Consider the following 19,982-nt stretch of genomic DNA (forward strand, 5'->3'; position numbering starts at 1 on the left):
ATACAGGGGTGAAGTATCTTTGTGAAGGTCTCAGACATTCCAACTGTAAAGTGGAGAAACTAGAGTAAGTTTCTTAGAACTGTCTGGTAGCATCTTATGACTATTGAATTTGTCAAGTGCCTGCTGTGTGCCAAGATCTATGCTTGGTGCTTGGCAGAAGTTATTTCATCTAATTCACTCTTTCCAATAACCTTAAAAAATGGATTTTTATCTCCATTGCACAGATGAGGAAATTGAAGATCACAGGGAAAAGTGACTTGTCCAAAGTCACAGCACTCGAAAGTGGTATAGTCAGGATGTGACTCCAAAATCTGTCTCCAAATCTCATGCTCTTTCCATTATATTACCATCTTGCATGCTTACAGGAATGCCACTACTTAAATATTAATTCTATAAAGAACACCTACTATGCACCCAACACTGGACTAGATGTAGGTAGTTTTGTCAGAAGGACAAGTGACAAGGCTGCCCTTAAGGGCACACAGATATGAAACAATTGGAGAACAACACAGTTCATTCAATATGTAATGAAGTGCCCAACACTGTGGAATCATTTAGAAATGCTAGATGAGCCCACGGAAAGGTAGGAGGTCCCTATGAGCTGGAGACTTCAGGAGGAGTCTTTGTGAAGGAGCTGCACTAGGAGCTGGAACTTGAAGGATGGCTAGAACTTAGTTAAATGGGGAGGCTAGGAAAAGCTAAATGCAGCAGTGGCTGATTTTTCTTCTTTTTCTCTTGGTAGCTTGAGCACATGTTACCTAACAGATGCTAGCTGTATGGAGCTCTCTTCTTTCTTGCAAGTGAGTCAGACTTTAAAAGAGTTGTTTGTGTTCGCCAATACCCTAGGGGACATAGGAGTACAGCATCTCTGTGAAGGTCTGCAGCATGCACAGGGTATAATCGAGAGTCTTGTGTAAGTGTCTACTTATCCTTGTTCTCATGGGCCTTGGCATTTGAAGTTCAGTGGGACTCTATGGTTAACAGCCACCTTGGTATCCCCATTCCTCCAGGCTTTCCCAGTGTTCCCTTTCTGCGGCTTGTTGTGAGTCCCTCGCCCAAGTCCTGAGCTCCACCCGGAGCCTGACAAGGCTGCTTCTAATTAATAACAAAATTGAAGATTTGGGACTGAAATGGCTGTGCGAAGGATTACAACAGCCTGACTGTCAGTTAAAGGATCTGGCGTAAGTATCATGGACTATAGCCACAGGCTGAGTTTCCTGATGTTTCAGCAACTCTTAAAATTAAGTGAGTATTTTTTGGCCTGGTGATTGAATCTCCAAGGAAGCAATAATTGAAGATCCAAATAATTCAGGGGGAATAAATGTTCCTCTACTCCACAATCTCTGCTTGGACCTGGCCCAGGGGATTTTTTTTTACAAGACACTCTGAGTTTCTAATGTGTTTTTCCAGTGGGCAAATAGAATTTCTAAAGTGACTCAGTGCAGATGAAATGATGCCAGCCTTCTCTACCTTACTTCCCGGCAGACTGTGGACCTGCCACCTGACTGGAGAGTGTTGTCAGGATTTGTGCAATGCACTCTACACCAATGAGTACCTGAGAGACCTTGACCTCAGTGATAATGCCTTAGGGGATGAGGGTATGCAGGTGCTGTGCTGAAACACCCCTCCTGTAAACTACAGACCTTGTGGTAAGTGCACAGGGACCCTTTATTCACCAGGCTCTTGTTCCAGGCTATATATGAAATGGAGGGTCTTTTTGGAACTTGGGGTAAAACTGATTTCTTCCTCGAATCCCTAATCCTCCTTAGGTTAGCAGAATGTCATCTCACAGATGCGTGCTGTGGAGCCCTTGCCTCTGTCCTCAACAGAAATGAGAACCTAACACTGCTAGACCTAAGTGGAAATGACCTCAAGGATTTTGGAGTGCAAATGCTGTGTGATGCACTGATTTAGCCATTATGTAAACTACAGACATTCTAGTAAGTTAATGTGGTGGGAGAAGTGGGAGGGAGGGGGTCAAGGCAGACATGTTCGGTTTGATCATAGGCTACTGCAGTGGGGAAAGAAGAACTGAGAGCAAGCCATGCCGAGGCAAAATATCAAAGGAAGTGAAATTACCAGTAGGCCTCCTCCTTGGACACGGGGCCAAAGAGAGAGGCAGAGAACAGGCAGCACTGGATCTCACTGCTAAGAAAAGCAGCATGGTGTAGGAAAAAGAGTATCAGATCTAGATTCTCTTAGGTCTGGCTTAAATACTAGGTTTAGCATCTACTAGCATACCCATGGTTACTTAACCTCCCCGCACTTAAGTATCCTTGTCTGTAAAATGGAGCTAATACTAGTACTTGACTATCTGGTGTTGACATGGGGATTGAATGAAGTGAAACATTAATTATAAATGGACCCAGTACAACCTTTGGCACATAGATGGTGCTCCATAAATGTTAGATTATTTCCCTTTTCTCTTCTAATACTTGCTAGAGGTCTTAATGTTTACATTTGAGAGTCTTCAAGACTCAAGGAAATGAAGCTATAATGATGCAATGATAGGAAGTAGAGGTCTTGACCCTTTCTGGTCAGTGTCCATCTGCCAGCTCATCAGGCTGGCATTGACACACAAAGTCATTCTTAATTAGGATACAGCTATGCTGTGTTGGCAGCTAACCAGTTACCAAACGGCCATTCATTTCTGGAATTCAGAACTGGAACACATAATGGAAAATAAAGGCCGAGTGCAAAAATTCCACATTCAAGGCCAATTTGATGGATTGAAGTATAAATGCAAACAACATAAAGGCCTGATTACAAGTATGGCTGAAACAGAAGCTGGTTCTCTACTAGCAAAGTGAAGTATGTTAGTTTCAAAGGCTTGAAAGTGTGGTGATTACTGCCCAGAAAGGGGGAGCTACTCACAACATGATAAGCATCAGGGATTTAGGGACCTTCATGGTGTCTTTCTCAAAAGAAATAACTGTAGCTTATATTGTTAGCAGGTTGGAATAAGCTTAATGACCAATCCTAATGTTTCTTTAAATATTGAGTAATTTAATGTGGTAGCATTCTATATTGTGTATGCTTCAGCAATGATCCTAAGTGACAGCAAGGAGAATTTTTTTTTGTTGTGATGGCATGCCATTATTTGCTTTTTTATTGTAAATTGTTATGCTGTTTCTTGTATCTCTTGCTCTTTGCCTTTTAACCAATGTGCTTCCATTGTGTTTTCAGGCCAGGCTTCAAACCTTTATAATTTGTCAATCAAGAAGTTGATAACAGTGTGCAATAATAGCTCAGAATACAAAACAAAGGACACACACACACACACACACACACAGAATAGACACCATTCACTGACCTCAAATCAGTTTTGAATGTTAGAGTATATATAAAACAAACAACACTGAAATTAATAGAAATATATAGTTATCCACGTAAGGTGAGAGGAAACTATGGATGATTTAATGCTGTGGTAGGATAGAGATGGAGTAAATCCAGGAGAGCCTTCTAAAAGGGGGAAATTCCGCTGGAAATTGCAAAGGCTGGAGGAAAAAGGTTATTTTCTAAGAGCTGCTTGAGTGTGAGGCTGAATCTTATTCCTCATTGTATTCTCCCCCTGCCCCAATAAAAAGTTGCTGGCTCATTGCTTTGCATATAGTAAATACATACAGAAGATCAATTAGTAATTTAGAGCACCTAGAGGCAAAGAGACAGTTAATGATATATCCAATAAAGACTATGTGTCTAGACATTCAAAAGGTCAAGGAATAAAAGAGATTGTGGCCTCAGAGGACAGAGCTCACCTTCATTCATTCTACCAGTACTTGCTGAATATGTGCCATGTACTAGGCAAGTGTGCCAGGTGCTAGGAGACAAGAGTGAATAAGACAGGAGACATGATCTGTGCTCTTCAGGGGCCAGTGGGCTTAGTGGTAGAGACAGGCACATAAACTGAATAATGCAATAAGGGGATCGTAAGGTCTTGAGGGAGTCATGGCAGGAGACAACCCACCCAGTCCAAGACGGGCAGGGAAAACTTCTTGGAGGAAGGACCACCTGAGTTAAGTTTCAGGACTATTGCCAAGAGAAATAGTGGTAAGGATGGAGAAGGGTAGTCCAAGCTCAGGAGATGCATGAGCAAGGTAGCCAGACAATAAACAGTACAGTTTATGGTACTTGATAGGGAAATGGGTGGGAAATATCCAAGGAGTTTGCTATTTCTGGAGCATAAAGTACAAAGCAGAATGTGTCAAGAAGTGAGACTGAGGGGGTAGGTAAGGCCTGTATGCCATATGTGATTAGTAAGACCTGTTAGCAGAATTCTGGGTACAAATTCAGCCCTTGCTCTCTCTCTCTCTCTCTCTCTCTCTCTCTCTCTCTCTCTCCCTATCTCTGATACTCTAGCAGTGGTACATTTTGAGGCCTCTCCTCATGTTTCCAAAATTGGTCCCCAAAGTAGAGCTAGTTTTGCTTCCAAAGTTGGTTGAAGAATCAGTCCACTGCTGCTGCTGTTTCTCACTGCCACAGGGGGCTGATCCTAAGAACTGAATCTAACCAGTCCCATAGAAGTTTGGTTACTAGACTGTGATGCCCTGGCTGGTCTGGATCCCTGCTAGCCATGCAGTGCCATTATACTTGGGCTTTAAGGCTACAGATATATTAGTTCACACCCAAACATACAGCCATTGTTCTCTAAAGTACTGTATATGTCAGGGTGGTTGGGTCTAGAGGAGCTCCTGGAATCAGCCACAGATACAGATATATATATATATATATATATATATATATATATATATATAGATATGGATAGATATAGATATAGATATAGATATATAGATATATATATAGATATATAGATATATATATAGATAGATATACACACACACACACATACATTATATATATATATATATATATATATGAAACCTGCCCTTGCCCCACAAAGACATAGGCCCCTGAGTTGAGTCAGGGGACCCACTTAAACCTTCTTTCTTCAAGATAATCTTATTTTATGGGCTGTGGTGCCTTTCACTGGCACTGGGTCTTGGATAAAGGCCCCTAGCTCACCCTGGTATGTGTTCCTAATTCTAAATTTGGAAAGAAGGGGTAGATAATAACTGGTCTCTTAACTCCCAGAAGACCTCTGGGCTTCCTAAGCATATTGGCCTACCTCTTGCCCAACAGTGAGCTCTATACATCAAGAGGTAAGGCAACTTTTGCTAAGTCAGTAAAAAAAAAATTCGGAAGGTCTTGTTACACTTCTGTGGCATTAAATATCTACTTACTATACAATCTCATAATTAGCATGGTTACTCATTTCACTTTGCTAAATATTAGCTTCTATCCATTAAAACTGAAATCTTTACCTCACTACACACTTGAAAGAGCTGTGCCTTCTTTTGTAGTCAATGGGTTTTAATCAGGGACACACATATGGAGTTTGCACTGTGGGAAGTTTTCTAGTAGGTAGGCAGTTGGATATAGGAGTGTGCCTTGGAGATGATAGATGAAGCCATGGCAATGGATGAGATCCTCTGGGGAGAGTGAGAAGAGAAGAACCTCTGAGGAACACCTCTGGGGAATTAGCCCTGGGAAATACCAACTTTTTAAGAAGTGGGTATGGGAAAGAAAACCCATGGAGTAAACCAGGAGAGAAATGGTGTCCTGGAAGCTATGGGAAAAGTGAATTTCAAGGAAGAAGTGCTCAACAGTATCAAATGCATCAGAGAGGTTCAAGAGGACGAGTACTGAAACATATATCCATTGGATTTAGTAATTTGGAGGCCAGAGGCGACTTTCTCAAGGGCTGGTTTAGTGGCATGGTGGGGCCAGAAACCAGACTGCAGTGACTTGAGGATAGGAAGTAAGGAGGGGAGAAGGAGCAGAGACTAATCTTTCAAGAAGTTTGTGAAAAGGAGGGGCACCTGGGTGGCTTAGTTAAGTGTCCAACTTTGGCTCACGTCATGATCTCACAGTCTGTGGGTTCAAGCCCTATGTTGGACTCTGTGCTGATAGCTTGAAGCCTGGAGCCTGCTTCGGATTCTGTGTCTCCCTCTCTCTCTGCCCCTCCCCGAACTTGTGCTCTCTCTCTCTCAAAAAAATAAACATTAAAGATTTTTTTAAAAAGTTTGTGAAAAGGAGAAGAGATGTAGGGCTATAGCTGGGAGGACTGGTGGAACTGCAGGGAGGAGGGAGAGAGTTGGTCTTTTCCTTTTCTGGCTCGTTGAGGATAGGCAATTCTGTAGTCTGAGTGAAAGGAGCCCATAGAGAGGGAGAGGTTCCATATACAGGAGCAGGAACTAATGGACTCATGCAATGGGGCCTTGGACAAAGTCAGAGAGGGACAAGAGTGAGGGTCCAAGAGGAAGTTTTCTCAAGGAAAGGAGCTAAGGCTAAGGGAAGCAGTTGGTGTGGGTGAAGTAACTCAGTGGTGGTGCTATGGAACAAGTGGAATGGGAATCTTACCTTTGCGGATAGGAAAGCTACTGAAGGCATCTTCTGGCTTGACTTGACACAAGATTCTTTTCATTTTTCATAGCGTTGACACGGATCATTTACATGAAGAAACGTTCAGAAAGATGGAAGCTTTAAAAATGAGCAAGCCTGGAATCACCTGGTAGTTTCCAAGGAAAGCCCCTGAATCAGCTGCATATAGACTCCCTTGATCTGCCACCATCTTTAACAGTTGTGCAATATTCTTGTTCTAAACCTGTTAACCATTGCCAAGGACCCGAATGTGAAACAAACAGCAGTGATTTCTATTTCTTACACAGAATCATCCACGAAGTAGGTGTGAAAGGCAGAGGCACTTTAGTTCAAATGTCTTCAGCAATAATACCTTACATTCATATGTTGTATTATAATGTTTACTATGTTCTCACAGAAACCCTCAAAAGTGGGAAGATGAGGCTCAGATAGGCTGTGACTAGCTCTAGGTCACACAGCTCATTAGTGAGAGAATTGGGACTGGAATCTAGCCAGGTTTTACAATACCCAGACCAGACAGAGAAACAATAGAAAAAGAATGTGAAGGAGTCAACTTAAAGAAACAAGATACTTGAAATGATTAAAGAGCAAGAGAGTATACAAACATATATCTTATGGTGCTGATTTTAAGTAAAACTAATTCACAAAGGAAAGAGAGGAATGAGTTCCATTAATAGGGAAAGGCTTCATGGAGATGCAACTTGATGTGGGCCTTGAGAATGAGCAGGATTGAGATGGGGGGCAGATACATAGGCCAGTGGCTGTAAGACTGCAGGCAACAGGGCTGTGTTTGTGAGCTGCTCGCCAAAAGCGCCTAGGGAGAGAAAAATGTTTGCATTAGAGTTTCCTGAGCTGTGGCAGTATCTACATTCTAGCTGAGGGTGTTCTCTAGTTTCCAGGCTCAACTCCTTTTCTGAACTTCTAATACCCCATGTGTTTGTTCTTATTCATGGACTCCTATGGCTGACTCACTCCTCATCCGTGACAACAAATTGCATGGCCTAGCATGGGTCCTACACAACCCCATGTTTCTCTCTGCCTAGCTTCTACAAAACACCAGATGAGACAAGTGGAGGAAGGGAATGCCAGGCAAAGAAAATAGCACAAAGTCCATGATATAGGAGTTAATGTGGTATGGGATGAGCAGAAAAGTAGGCTGACCCAATTAAGATACACAGGTGTCTCTGGAAGCTACTTGACTAGCTGTGTGACCCTGAACAAGTCAACTTGGATTCTAACAGTTTCTAGTTTCTCATCTGTAAAATGGGGATAACTTCACATTAACCTTATATGGCTGTTGTTCCTGACATGGTGCTGACCCACAGTAGGTACTATAATGGTAGCTATTTGTATGAGTGTGTAAATGTGATGATACAACTCAGCTTGTAGTCTTTGAGCTCCCAGATTTTCCTGCTGTGTAGTCAGTGTTAACTGTCCATTTGAACTAAATGTGTGTGCTGGAGACAGTAAATCTAGTGGGGGAAGAGACACATAGTGGGAAGTTACTGCCCGCTAGAGGTCTAGCTGCTCCATGTCCTCGTCCATCATCATATATTGTTCCTTGCTGCCCTGGGAGATGGTAACTTTCGGTCTGGAGACCACATCTGGCCTAAGATGGTCAAAACAGCACTTTGTTTCCAGTTTTCTTAAGTTCTTTCCTTTTAGTTATTTAAGACTTATTTATTGACAATTATTATGTGCCAGGTTTTGTGCTAAGTATTGGCTTTATAGAGATGAATATGCCTTTCCCTGTGCACATCCCCCTCCATCTTCTCTGACTTCCCTGGTCCCTCTGTCAGTCTGGTAAAAATCTGATAAAACTCAGTCACAGTAAGAACTCAGAGATATAATGTTGAATGAAAGATTGCAGAACTCTGTGTGTGGGTCTTTGTGTGTGTGTCCCATTTGTGTATAAAAGGATAAATACACATGTGTGTGTATGTGTCCAGAATATGTGTGGAAGAATATATACAGGAAATTGCCAATAGGAGTTATCTCTGTTAAGAGGAATTTGGCAAAGAGGGGCCATTTTTATCTATAGCCCTTTGTTCTACTTGATGTTTTTACCATGTGCATGTATTAATTTTATAATTAATAAACTTGATGTTAAAAATAAAATTTATACTGAGGAGTTATTTTTCTTCTTTTAAACATGACAGTTGAGAAGAAAATATAGGGCAGACATTTATAAGCATGATAAAAACCCAAAGGAAAAGAATGAAAGATTTGATAAAATTGAAATTAAAAATACTTTTATGAGAAAAATACATAAATAAAAGACCAGTGATAAACTGCAAGAACCTATTTGGCATATTATAAAGACAAGGCTAATGTCCATAATATAAATAACAAATCAGCATGAAAAACAAAATGTGAAGGACTCCTACTTCCAGCAATGCTGAAGTAACAATGAATGGACTCATCTTCCCACATTAACAACTCAAAAAATGGGCAAAATATATGAAATAGCAGTTTTCAAACATTGGTGGAGTTGAGAAAAATAAAAAACAAATAACTAGGTGGTAGTTTTAAACAGAACCATATCAATAAATATATTAATGGTCTCACAGCAACCCAATTAAAAGACTGAGATTGGTAGAATAGAAAATTAGAAAAAAACCTCAACTATATGTTGCCTATAGGAAACCCACTTTAAGTATAAAAACACAAGTAGGTTAAACATAAAAGACAGGAAAATACACCATGTTAACATTGATTTTAAAAAAGCTGGCGTGAGTATATTATTAGAGAAAGCAGATTGCAAAACAACGAATATTACCAGAAATTCAGAGGGCTATTTTATAATAATAACGTAGTTAATTCATCATAAGGGCATAACAGTCCTAAAAATACTTGCACCTAAACAACACATTCAAAATACATGAAACAAAAACTGGGCAAGGAGAAATAGACAAATCCACAATTTTAGTCAGAGACTTCAACATCCTTCTCAATAACTGATAAACCAAGGAGATAGAAAATAAGCAAGAATATATAGATGATTTGAACAACAAAAATAATAAATATGACCTAGTTGACACCTAAGCAACACTCAACCCAACAACAGAAAACGTGTTCTTTACAAATGCACATTGACTATTTACCAAGATAGACCAGATCTCGGTCATACAACAAGTCTCAATAAAGTTAAAGGATTCAAGACATACAAAATATGTTCTCTGACCACAATGGAGGTAAATTAAAAATCAGTAAAAGAAAGATATATAGAAAATTCTCTGAATGTTTGGAAAATAAATAACGCACTTCTCAATAATCTATGGCTCAAGAGTAAGTCTCAAGGAAAATTAAGTATTTTAAACAGTGAAATGAAAACAGGAGACAAATTTGTGGGAAATAGCACAGTGCTTAGAGGGACATTTATAGCACTAAACAGCTATATTAGAAAAGAAAGATCTTAAATCAATGACCTCAGCTTTCACAATAAGAAACTAGAAAAAGATCAAGTTTAATTCAAAGCAAGCAGAATAAAGGAAAACAGCATACATACTTACTGTATTATCCCATTTTAATAAAATTCTAGAAAATTCAAAGTATTCTATAATAGCAGATTAGTGGTTACCTAGCAACGATTTGGAGAGAGGAAGGGATGCATTATAAAGGGGCACAAAAATATTTGGGGGTGATGGATATGCTCATTATCTTGTTTGTGGTGGTGATTTTAATCAAAATTCATCAAATTATACTTTTTAAATATGTCTAGCTCATTGTATGTGAATTCTACCTGGCTATAACTGTAAACACACGTGTACACACACACACACATGTACACAGACACACACACAAGCATATCTGAAAGATTCATTTAAGAACACCTGTTGTCTAACCTCCTTATTGTACAGGTAAGGAACCAAGAGTCCAAACAGGTCAAGATCACACAGCCAATTCATAAGACTGGGATTAGAATTTAAGTATCCTTATTCCTAGGCTGGCTCTTCTTAGTATATCAAAGAGCTCAGATTAAGGGAATAAATTAAATGGTGGGTTTTCAGTGTTTTGTGGCATACCAGTGGGAAAGAGACATGTGCATGAAAAGGAGTGACTTTCCCAGGATTCTTTCAGTGATGTGCTAGAACTACCCAGTAGTGGCATTACTTGATAGTATGGTATTTCTATTTCTAATATTTTGAGCAACCTCCATACTGTTTCCAAAGTGGCTGCACCAATTTACATTCCCCAACAGGGCACGAGGGTTCCTTTTTATCCACATCCTTCCCAACACTTGTTATTTCTTTTTTTGATCCTAGCCATTCTGACAGGTGTAAGTTGGTATCTTGTGATTTTGATTTGCATTGCCCTGATGATGAGTGATTTTGAGCATATATTCATGTGTCTGTTGGCCATCTGCATGTCTTCTTTGGAAAAATGTCTATTAAGGTTCTCTGCCCATTTTTAATCAGATAATTTGTTTTTTTGTGTGTTCAGTTGTATAAGTTCTTTATATATTTTGGACATTAACTCCTTAACAGATATATCATTTGCAAATATCTTCTCCCATACAGTAGGTTGCCATTTAGTTTGGTGATACTTTCCTTCACTGTGCAATGCTTTTTATTTCAGTGTAGTCCAATAGTTTATTTTTTGCTTTTGTTTCCCTTGCTTGAGATATATCTAGAAAAATGTTGCTAAGGCTGATGTCAAATAGATTACTATCTATGTTTTCTTCTATGATTTTTATGGTTTCATGTCTCAACATTTAGGTCCTTAATCTATTTTGAGTTTATTTAGGTCCTTAATCTATTTTGAGTTTATTTTTGTGTATGGTGTGAGACAATGGTCCAGTTTCATTCTTTTGCATATAACTGCCCAGTTTTCCCAACACCATTTATTGAAGAGACTTTTTTTCCATTGTATATTTTTGACTCCTTTATCATAGATTAATTGACACATATAGGCATGAGCTTATTTCTGGCCTATTTTGTTCCATTGATCTACATGTCTATTTTTGTGCCAGTACCATACTGTTTTGATTACTACAGCTTTTTATTATAGTTTGATATCTGGGATTGTGATGCTTCCAGCTTTATTCTTCTTCCTCATGATTGCTTTGGATATTTAGAGTCTTTTGCGGTTTCATACAAATTTTAATATTATTTGTTTCAGTTCTGTGGAAAATACTGGTGGTATTTTAACAAGGATTGCCTTGAATCTGTAGATTACTTTGGGTAGTGTGGACATTTTAACAATATTAATTCTTCCAATCCATGAGCATGGTATGTTTTTCCATTTGTGTTGTCTCCAATTTCTTTCATCAATGTTTAGAGATTCAGAGTACATGTCTTTAACCTTCTTGGTTAAGTTTATTCCTGGGTAGTTTATTATTTTTGGTGCAATTATAGATTGAATTATTTTCTTAATTACTCCTACTACTTTGATATTAGTATGGAAATGCAACAGATTTCTATATATTAAGTTTGTATCCTACAACTTTACTGAATTCATTTGTTACTTCTAGTAGTTTTCTAGTGGAATATTTAGGGTTTTTTATGTATTATATTTTCTTGTTTAATTCTATGAAGTAGATTTTTTTTCATGTTATATGTGAGATACAGAATGTGAAGTAATCTGCCAAAGTTCCCATAGGTAGTAAGTGGCAGAGCCAAAATTCAAACCTGTCTGCCCCAAAATCTGTGTTGTTAACAATCATACTCTGTCTAGGGTTGGACAAAGAAGGAAGCAGATGTGAAAGAATAATTATTATTTCATTCAACAAATGTATATGCACTTCCTGTTATTTGCTGGACCAATGGGGTATAAAAAATGAATATGTACAGTCCTTGCACTTAACATGATTATAATTGAACAGAGAGGACACACACTGTTCTAATAGATCTAATAGAAGGCATAGTTGAATCTGGATGATAATATAATGATAATAGCTATTGATTATTGAGAGCATACTATATGTCAGGCACTATGCTAATACATTCTTTTTTTTTCAGTATATGAAGATTATTGTCAAATTTGTTTCCATACAACACCCAGTGCTCATCCCAAAAGGTGCCCTCCTCAATACCCATCACCCACCCTCCCCTCCCTCCCACCCCCCATCAACCCTCAGTTTGTTCTCAGTTTTTAACAGTCTCTTATGCTTTGGCTCTCTCCCACTCTAACCTCTTTTTTTTCCCTTCCCCTCCCCCATGGGTTTCTGTTAAGTTTCTCAGGATCCACATAAGAGTGAAACCATATGGTATCTGTCTTTCTCTGTATGGCTTATTTCACTTAGCATCACACTCTCCAGTCCCATCCACGTTACTACAAAAGGCCATATTTCATTCTTTCTCATTGCCACGTAGTATTCCATTATGTATATAAACCACAATTTCTTTATCCATTCATCAGTTGATGGACATTTAGGCTCTTTCCATAATTTGGCTATTGTTGAGAGTGCTGCTATAAACATTGGGATACAAGTGCCCCTATGCATCAGTACTCCTGTATCCCTTGGGTAAATTCCTAGCAGTGCTATTGCTGGGTCATAGGCTAGGTCTATTTTTAATTTTCTGAGGAACCTCCACACTGCTTTCCAGAGCGGCTGCACCAATTTGCATTCCCACCAACAGTGCAAGAGGGTTCCCGTTTCTCCACATCCTCTCCAGCATCTATAGTCTCCTGATTTGTTCATTTTGGCCACTCTGACTGGCGTGAGGTGATATCTGAGTGTGGTTTTGATTTGTATTTCCCTGATAAGGAGCGACATTGAACATCTTTTCATGTGCCTGTTGGCCATCCGGATGTCTTCTTTAGAGAAGTGTCTATTCATGTTTTCTGCCCATTTCTTCACTGGGTTATTTGTTTTTCAGGTGTGGAGTTTGATGAGCTCTTTATAGATTTTGGATACTAGCCCTTTGTCCGATATGTCATTTGCAAATATCTTTTCCCATTCCATTGGTTGCCTTTTAGTTTTGTTGGTTGTTTCCTTTGCTGTACAGAAGCTTTTTATCTTCATAAGGTCCCAGTAATTCACTTTTGCTTTTAATTCCCTTGCCTTTGGGGATGTGTCGAGTAAGAGATTGCTACAGCTGAGGTCAGAGAGGTCTTTTCCTGCTTTCTCCTCTAAGGTTTGATGGTTTCCTGTCTCACATTCAGGTCCTTTATCCATTTTGAGTTTATTTTTGTGAATGGTGTGAGAAAGTGGTCTAGTTTCAACCTTCTGCATGTTGCTGTCCAGTTCTCCCAGCACCATTTGTTAAAGAGACTCTTTTTTCCATTGGATGTTCTTTCCTGCTTTGTCAAAGATGAGTTGGCCATACGTTTGTGGGTCTAGTTCTGCGGTTTCTATTCTATTCCATTGGTCTCTGTGTCTGTTTTTGTGCCAATACCATGCTGTCTTGATGATGACAGCTTTGTAGTAGAGGCTAAAGTCTGGGATTGTGATGCCTCCTGCTTTGGTCTTCTTCTTCAAAATTACTTTGGCTATTCGGGGCCTTTTGTGGTTCCATATGAATTTTAGGATTGCTTGTTCTAGTTTCGAGAAGAATGCTGGTGCAATTTTGATTGGGATTGCATTGAATGTGTAGATAGCTTTGGGTAGTATTGACATTTTGACAATATTTATTCTTCCAATCCATGAGCAGGGAATGTCTTTCCATTTCTTTATATCTTCTTCAATTACCTTCATAAGCTTTCTATAGTTTTCAGCGTACAGGTCTTTTACATCTTTGGTTAGATTTATTCCTAGGTATTTTATGCTTCTTGGTGCAATTGTGAATGGGATCAGTTTCTTTATTTGTATTTCTGTTGCTTCATTGTTAGTGTATTAGAATGCAACTGATTTCTGTACATTGATTTTGTATCCTGCAACTTTGCTGAATTCATGTATCGGTTCTAGCAGACTTTTGGTGGAGTCTATCGGATTTTCCATGTATAATATCATGTCATCTGCAAAAAGTGAAAGCTTGACTTCATCTTTGCCAATTTTGATGCCTTTGATTTCCTTTTGTTGTCTGATTGCTGATGCTAGAACTTCCAGCACTATATTAAACAACAGCAGTGAGAGTGGGCATCCCTGTCGTGTTCCTGATCTCAGGGAAAAAGCTCTCAGTTTTTCCCCATTGAGGATGATGTTAGCTGTGGGCTTTTCATAAATGGCTTTTATGATCTTTAAGTATGTTCCTTCTATCCAGGATTTCTCAAGGGTTTTTATTAAGAAAGGGTGCTGAATTTTGTCAAAGGCCTTTTCTGCATCGATTGACAGGATCAAATGGTTCTTCTCTTTTTTTTTATTAATGTGATGTATCACTTTGATTGATTTGCAAATGTTGAACCAGCCCTGCATCCCAGGAATGAATCCCACTTGATCATGGTGAATAATTCTTTTTATATGCTGTTGAATTCGATTTGCTAGTATCTTATTGAGAATTTTTGCATCCATATTCATCAGGGATATTGGCCTGTAGTTCTCTTTTTTTACTGGGTCTCTGTCTGGTTTAGGAACCAAAGTAATACTGGCTTCCTAGAATGAGTCTGGAAGTTTTCCTTCCCTTTCTATTTCTTGGAATAGCTTGAGAAGGATAGGTATTATCTCTGCTTTAAACGTCTGGTAGAACTCCCCTGGGAAGCCATCTGGTCCTGGACTCTTATTTGTTGGGAGATTTTTGATAACCGATTCAATTTCTTCGCTGGTTATGGGTCTGTTCAAGCTTTCTATTTCCTCCTGATTGAGTTTTGGAAGAGTGTGGGTGTTTAGGAATTTGTCCATTTCTTCCAGGTTGTCCAATTTGTTGGCATATAATTTTTCATAGTATTCCCTGATAATTGTTTGTATCCCTGAGGGATTGGTTGTAATAATCCCATTTTCATTTATGATTTTATCTATTTGGGTCATCTCCCTTTTCTTTTTGAGAAGCCTGGCTAGAGGTTTGTCAATTTTGTTTATTTTTCCAAAAAACCAACTCTTGGTTTCGTTGATCTGCTCTACAGTTTTTTAAGATTCTATATTGTTTATTTCTGCTCTGATCTTTATTATTTATCTTCTTCTGCTGGGTTTAGGCTGCCTTTGCTGTTCTGCTTCTATCTCCTTTAAGTGTGCTGTTAGATTTTGTATTTGGGATTTTTCTTGTTTCTTGAGATAGGCCTGGATTGCAATGTATTTTCCTCTCAGGACTGCCTTCGCTGCGTCCCAAAGCGTTTGGATTGTTGTATTTTCATTTTCGTTTGTTTCCATATATTTTTTTAATTTCCTCTCTAATTGCCAGGTTGACCCACTCATTCTTTAGTAGGGTGTTCTTTAACCTCCACGCTTTGGGAGGTTTTCCAGACTTTTTCCTGTGGTTGATTTCAAGCTTCATAGCATTGTGGTCTGAAAGTATGCATGGTATAATTTCAATTCTTGTAAACTTATGAAGGGCTGTTTTGTGACCCAGTATATGATCTATCTTGGAGAATGTTCCATGTGCACTCGAGATGAAAGTATATTCTGTTGCTTTGGGATGCAGAGTTCTAAATATATCTGTCAAGTCCATCTGATCCAATGTATCATTCAGGGCCCTTGTTTCTTTATTGACCGTGTGTCTAGATGATCTATCCATTTCTGTAAGTGGGGTGTTAAAGTCCCGTGCAATTACCACATTCTTATCAATAAGGTTGCTTATGTTTATGAGTAATTGTTTTATATATTTGGATGCTCCGGTATTCGGCGCATAGACATTTATAATTGTTAGCTCTTCCTGATGGATAGACCCTGTAATTATTATATAATGCCCTTGTTCATCTCTTGTTCCAGCCTTTAATTTAAAGTCTAGTTTGTCTGATATAAGTATGGCTACTCCAGCTTTCTTTTGGCTTCCAGTAGCATGATAAATAGTTCTCCATCCCCTCACTCTCAATCTGAAGGTGTCCTCAGGTCTAAAATGAGTCTCTTGTAGACAGCAAATAGATGGGTCTTGTTTTTTTATCCATTCTGATAGCCTATGTCTTTTGGTTGGCGCATTTAATCCATTTACATTCAGTGTTATTATAGAAAGATACGGGTTTAGAGTCATTGTGATGTCTGTATGTTTTATGCTTGTAGTGATGTCTCTGGTACTTTGTCTCACAGGATTCCCCTTAGGATCTCTTGTAGGGCTGGTTTAGTGGTGATAAATTCCTTCAGTTTTGGTTTGTTTGGGAAGACCTTTATCTCTCCTTCTATTCTAAATGACAGACTTGCTGGATAAAGGATTCTCGGCTGCATATTTTTTCTGTTTAGCACACTGAAGATCTCGTGCCAATCCTTTCTGGCCTGACAAGTTTCAAAAGAGAGATCAGTCACGAGTCTTATAGGTCTCCCTTTATATGGGAGGGCACATTTATCCCTTGCTGCTTTCAGAATTTTCTCTTTATCCTTGTATTTTGCCAGTTTCACTATGATATGTCGTGCAGAAGATCGATTCAAGTTACGTCTGAAGGGAGTTCTCTGTGCCTGTTGGATTTCAATGCCTTTTTCCTTCCCCAGTTCAGGGAAGTTCTCAGCTATTATTTCTTCAAGTACCCCTTCAGCACCTTTCCTTCTCTCTTCCTCCTCTGGGATACCAATTATGCGTATATTATTTCTTTTCAGTGTATCACTTAGTTCTCTAATTTTCCCCTCATACTCCTGGATTTTTTTATCTCTCTCTCAGCTTCCTCTTTTTCCATAACTTTATCTTCTATTTCACCTATTCTCTCCTCTGCCTCTTCAATCCGAGCCGTCGTCGTTTCCATTTTGTTCTGCATTTCGTTTAAAGCGCTTTTCAGCTCCTCGTGACTGTTCCTTAGTCCCTTGATCTCTGTGGCAAGAGATTCTCTGCTGTCCTCTATACTGTTTTCAAGCCCAGCGATTAATTTTATGACTATTATTCTAAATTCACTTTCTGTTATATTATTTAAATCCTTTTTGATCAGTTCATTAGCTGTTGTTATTTCCTGGAGATTCTTCTGAGGGGAATTCTTCCGTTTGGTCATTTTGGATAGTCCCTGGAGTGGTGAGGACCTGCAGGGCACTTCCCCTGTGCTGTGGTGTATAACTGGAGTTGGTGGGCTGGGCCGCAGTCAGTCCTGATGTCTGCCCCCAGCCCACAGCTGGGGCCACAGTCAGACTGGTGTGTGCCTTCTCTTCCCCTCTCCTAGGGGCGGGATTCACTGTGGGCTGCACTAGCCACATTTTGACTGCTCAATAGCCACATATGTGCAGTGGCTACTATAGTAGATAATGCAGATAGAAAAAAATTTTGTCATTGGATAAAGTTCTATTAGAAAGCATAGATCATAACATTGTTCTCAACCAGAGCTGCTCCACCCCCAAAATATTAAAAAATGTGTTGTGTATCTGTAATTTGCTAGGCACTGTTCAAGGAGCTGAGGATACAATGGTGAACAAAACAGGCATCATTTGTTAAGGTTTACTACAAAGCTATAATAATGAAGACAGTGTGGCATTGGAAGAGGGATAGACACATAGATCATTAAAACAGAATAGAGAACTTAGAAATAAACCCACACAAATATGCCTGACTTTTTTTTTCGTTTGTTTTACATAGAAGTTCAATGGAGGAAGGATAGCCTCTACAACAAATAGTGTCGGAGCAATTTGATATTCACAGGCACACACACACAAAAAGAAAATATGAGGCTCAGCGTAAACTTCACACCTTACACAAAAATTAAAATGAATTGCAGATGTAAAAATAAAGTATAAAAGTATAGAACTTTAGAAAACATAGGAGAAAATCTTCTGGATCTAGGGCTACATAAAACTTAAAAATGAATTAAAAACATTTTCTCTGCAGAAGACTCTGTTAAGAGGATGAAAAGACAAGCTACAAACCAGGAGAAAATGTTTACAAACCACATGGCCAACAAAGAACTCATTTTCCACAGTGGTACAGCCACTGTGGAAAACAGGTTGTCAGTTTCTTATGAAACTAAACATACAACTACTGCATGACCCAGTAATTATACCCCTGGACATTTGTCGCAGAGAAATAAAAATTTATGTTCACAAAAAAACCTATACATGAATGTTCATCGGCATTTTATTCATAATAGCTCCAAACTGGAAACAACCCAAATGTCCTTCAAGAGATAAACAGAGAACAGGTAAATGGGTTAAAAAAATATGAACATCCATACCCTGGAATACTACTCAGCAATAAAAATAAATATTGATTGATACATGTGATGACCTGGATGAATCTTCAGAGGATTATGCTGAGTGAAAAAAGGCCAATCTCAAAAGACTACATACTTTAGGATACCATTTATATAACATTCTTGAAATGATAAAATTTAGAAATGGAGGACATATTAGTTTTAAAGGGCAGGAATGAGGGGAGAGCAAGGATCTGGGAGCCCTTAGAAGGGTCTGGGTAAGGGTCTAGTGGATTTAGCCTCAGATATCTTGTAGGAGAGTGAAAACCAAGCCTAATGGCTAGAGTTCCCTGGGCCTAGCATCTATAATCTCTGCCTATTTGGACTAACATGGTGGTAAACCCAGAGGTTATAGTTTCTGTGTTGGCATGACCTGGAGTGGAACTGGTCCCAGAAGATGTGGCTTTGGTCTCAATCCTTGTGCCCTGGAGTTGTGGCATCCCTGGTGGCTAAAATTCCACTTTTCTGACCAGCACCTTCTATCTCTCTAGTCTTTATGTTTTTATTGTCACTAAAGTTACTCTTCTAACTCATTTAGCCTTTTAGTCCTTTGGACCTTTCATTATTTCCCAAGCAATCTATCAGCTCTCTCTTCTTTGTTTCTGTCCCTGACAACTATCTCACTAATATTTTCAAACTGCCTTGCCACTGGTCCACCCACTGTACTTTTATAATAGCAGAACCCTGAACCTAGGTCAAACCAAAATGTCTACCTCCTATGCATGGGGACTGACTTCAGTCTCAGATGGGCTTTCCACACTGCCATGGATCCTTTGTATGCCCTTCATCAGCATTCTCTCCCATTCACCTAAGAAGCCAGTTCAGCTCTTCCTCAGTTTTCTTAAGTCCCCTTCCTCCTGTCTCTCAGCAGATAACCCGTACTCCCACTTTACCATAAATGCAGAGGCCAAAAATAACCTCAACTTCCTGCCACCCAACCTGATACAAACCTCACAGACTTTCAGGCATCTGTCTATGGTTAAGTATGACATCTAGGTTCTGTATCCTCCTTCCTTCTTAGGAACTTTGATCCATTGTTTGAAAACCCTCCCTTCCAGTCTCTCAGGTGTATCTTCAACCTCTCCTTCTCTACTATCTTGTCTTTGTCACACACACACACCATACGCACATACATTGCTGGGTATAAACAGCTCAAGTATCATTAATCTTAAAAAAAAATCTCTTGTCAAAAAGGTATTTCTTTGATATTTTATTCAAAATTAAATCTATTTTGACTGAATTGATTACATTTCTGCTACACAAAAGTTTGTGTGGAGGGTGGTGGAAGGGAAGAGAATAGAAGGAAAAGGAAAGGAAGGGAAGTGATGGGAAGGGAAGACAAGACAAGAAAACACAAGAGGAGACAAGAGAGAAGAGAAGAGAAGAGAAGAGAAGAGAAGAGAAGAGAAGAGAAG

The 19,982-nt window shown here is 39.1% G+C and overlaps 1 long non-coding RNA gene across 1 annotated transcript; it reads left to right on the forward strand.

Moving 5' to 3' along the window:
• Nucleotides 1–1,376: 1,376 nt before the first annotated feature.
• LOC125931886 (uncharacterized) lies at nt 1,377–9,850 on the forward strand. Its single transcript, XR_007460502.1, has 3 exons — nt 1,377–1,649; nt 1,770–1,940; nt 6,494–9,850. It is a non-coding gene; the product is annotated as an uncharacterized LOC125931886 (long non-coding RNA).
• Nucleotides 9,851–19,982: the final 10,132 nt, after the last annotated feature.

The sequence above is a fragment of the Panthera uncia genome, chromosome X, assembly GCF_023721935.1.
Source record: "Panthera uncia isolate 11264 chromosome X, Puncia_PCG_1.0, whole genome shotgun sequence".
In the NCBI taxonomy this organism is placed as follows: Eukaryota; Metazoa; Chordata; class Mammalia; order Carnivora; family Felidae; genus Panthera; species Panthera uncia.